Below are 2,936 nucleotides of genomic sequence, written 5' to 3' on the forward strand. Positions count from 1 at the left end.
AGCAGGAGAAAACACTGTGGGCCTGAAGTCATCACTCCCGCTTTCTTGGCTTGGAGCACTTGCAAGGAAAGCAAGCAGGTCAAGGCTCAGTTCTGCCTCCTCCACAGAGAGGCACATGAACTCTTCCACTTGACTCTTCTGGGCCTGGTCTTCTGAATTCTCCCGTTGTACTTAAATAACAGCCAGGATCAAAAGCAAATCAGCAGCTTTCTAGTCTGGTGCTTCACATGAGCAACTGAGAGCACAGGATCGCCACACCCTTATATTCTAATCCTACTTTAAGTAAAGATGAATGCCCGCAACAGGAGCTTCTAATAAGTTCAGATCTGCATTGATAGGCCCTAAGTAATTAGGAAAGTAGAGGGGCACCGTTCCACAGTACAATGGTTTGAGGAATATCCTGACAGGGCGGATGTGGTTTAAAGTTCTCTCCAGCAGAAACAATAGTCACCAACTCTTCCACCTCTCACACACGGTCTCCAACCGCTGCATGTAAGGGTTCCTCTCCTCTAGCGCTCTTGTAAATGCAGCCCTTCTTTTACTTTACCACCCTGAGGACTCCAAACTAAAAGGTTCAGCCCTGTGAAAGGGAACATTTCTGGGTCAGGAGAGATGAGATTTCAGCTTTTCATTTCCTCAGCAGAAAACAAAGCTTCATTCAAGCTGCACACTCGCTCCCCTCCTCCCTAGTTCAGGAGAAAAACAAACAAACAAAAATATGTGCTTCCCCAGCAAATGCTCCAAAATAACACAACTGTTGGCTTCACACACTGGCTGCCGAGCTCCCCAGCCAGACTGCAACAGAGGAAAGGCAAGCTCCAGGCACAAAAGTGAACCAGTGCAAACTAGGAGGTGAACTGGAGCAAACTACGCCCTCAGGTATCACCCTGGCCACCAAACAGAAGCACACAATTGTGCAACTCAAGAAAGACTGATGCAAGCAGGGACTGGTTTTAAAGAACATTGAGTCAGTCTCCGTGTATTACAAAAACGGAATAGCCAGCGGAGCCGACGACACGTAACTAGCACTGAACCAACACAACCAAGAGGAAGGTCAGATACAGCCAAGAGGGGACTGCAGGAGGGGCAGATCAGGTATGACCCCAAACAGCATGTCTTAGCTGTCATTAGAGTGGCCCAGTCAGAAAAGTCAGCGCTAGAAGGTCGTTCTTCATAAAAACATGGTGCTACACCAACGTGCCAAACGTACGTGGCAGCAACGCGTAGGACAGGGAACAGAGAGGCAGTTAAGTTGCCAAAGCAGGCTGACACGCGCGTCCTAGTGACAAAAACAGCCTGTGTTCATTTAAACATACCTGGTTTAGATTTTAACAGTTTGCACGAAATATTTAATGGTTCTTTGCAAAATATTGAAGGGATTTTTCTTATTTTAGCTAGGAGTCTTTACATAGGAGATGAATGCAACCTGTCAAAGACAACTTGGGGAAGATTAAGGACAGAAAACAGAAAGCATCAGAAAACATATTAGTGAAGTACTAATATGTTTTTACTATGGGAAATGTATTACTCCAAAAACATGGCAAAGTGAAACATAAATATCCTACTATAATTAGGAGCCATTGCTCAAATACTTCTTAAAATGCAGCTCGAAAATCTTTGATCTATTTGCTGTGTGTACTAGGAAAAAATGGATATTGGTGGTCTGGGAAATGTGGTTTGTCCATGTATTGCCTAATCTCACAGGGTTGTAATAGAACGATTTTATGGTTAAACGAATGGTTTAGCAATTGAAATAAATAGGATAACCGTGCAGATGCATCACGGTGATGAACTTATTTTTTGCTTGTAAAAGAAAGGGAGAAGAGCTCCTTTATGGGAGATGGAGGACGCGCAGACTTCCCCCCCTCCCCCCCCCTTTTATTTTATTTCTCCACAGTGTATTAAGAGCAGCCTCTAGTGACAGTTGGTAGCCATTACACTTAATTATAGCAGCTTTATTTTAACACAGCGTGCATGTGAACGGAAACACTTCCTCAACTGTCTGTAATGCATCTTAAAAAGAAGCTGCCTTAGAGGTCTTATGAATCTTGTCTTCAAGATCTTATGAAGAATAGCAGTCATTAAGCACACGGCTGCTTCTGAGGACCATCGCGCAAGACTACTTAACCTAGAATAAACAGCAATCATCAAGGCTACAATTAGTAGGCATGAAAAGAAAATAAAACCCAACCCACAAAACAGGCTTTTACGTCACTGTTGAAAATCATGTTTAACCATTTGAGCCATCAGAAATTGCTGAAAGTGCAAGTTATGTTTCAAAAAGCAGTGGGCACTGCTACAAAGGACCGAGAAGCCGAACACTCGGAACTCAAGACGGCCATGGTGAGCTTGCAGACTCGCTGTACACAGCGGACACGCCGCCAAAGGGCTGTTTTACCTCAGGCAGTTGTTTGCAACTTAAAAACAAGCTTTCTCACAAAAACAGGCACGTGCGATTTGCAGCAATCGTAAATGCCCTTACATCACCCTAATCCAGGTATTCGTTAGCTTTTTTCACCTACAGCAACAAAATGGGCCTATGTTTGTTTTTTTAATCCATTGCTTTTGGAAGTCATCTGTTCCTTTGTTCTTTGCTGAAAATAAGTTAGGAAATATTTGTTTAAGAAACCCTATTACCTGCCTTTGAGTCGTTACTTCATTTACAGAAGGTATCACCCACTGCTGCCTGCGGTAGCTGCTCTCCTGCAAGACACGGGTCTGCTCAGACCCTCTGGGGAACTGCTCTGGCCAGTGAAGCTTTGCTTACAGGAACTGCACCCAGGCTCGTGGTCATGACTGTGTCTGCAGCCTCAGCGACGGGATGACAGAAAGGCCCTGCCACCATTCTTCGTGGTCCACAGCACCCCATCACCTCTGCGAGCAGCAGGGCAACGCCTAAACCTTGGGCAGGTCGAGTCCTTCACACCGGTGGCATG

Source organism: Buceros rhinoceros, unplaced genomic scaffold (genome assembly GCF_000710305.1).
Source record: "Buceros rhinoceros silvestris isolate BGI_N320 unplaced genomic scaffold, ASM71030v1 scaffold13717, whole genome shotgun sequence".
In the NCBI taxonomy this organism is placed as follows: Eukaryota; Metazoa; Chordata; class Aves; order Bucerotiformes; family Bucerotidae; genus Buceros; species Buceros rhinoceros.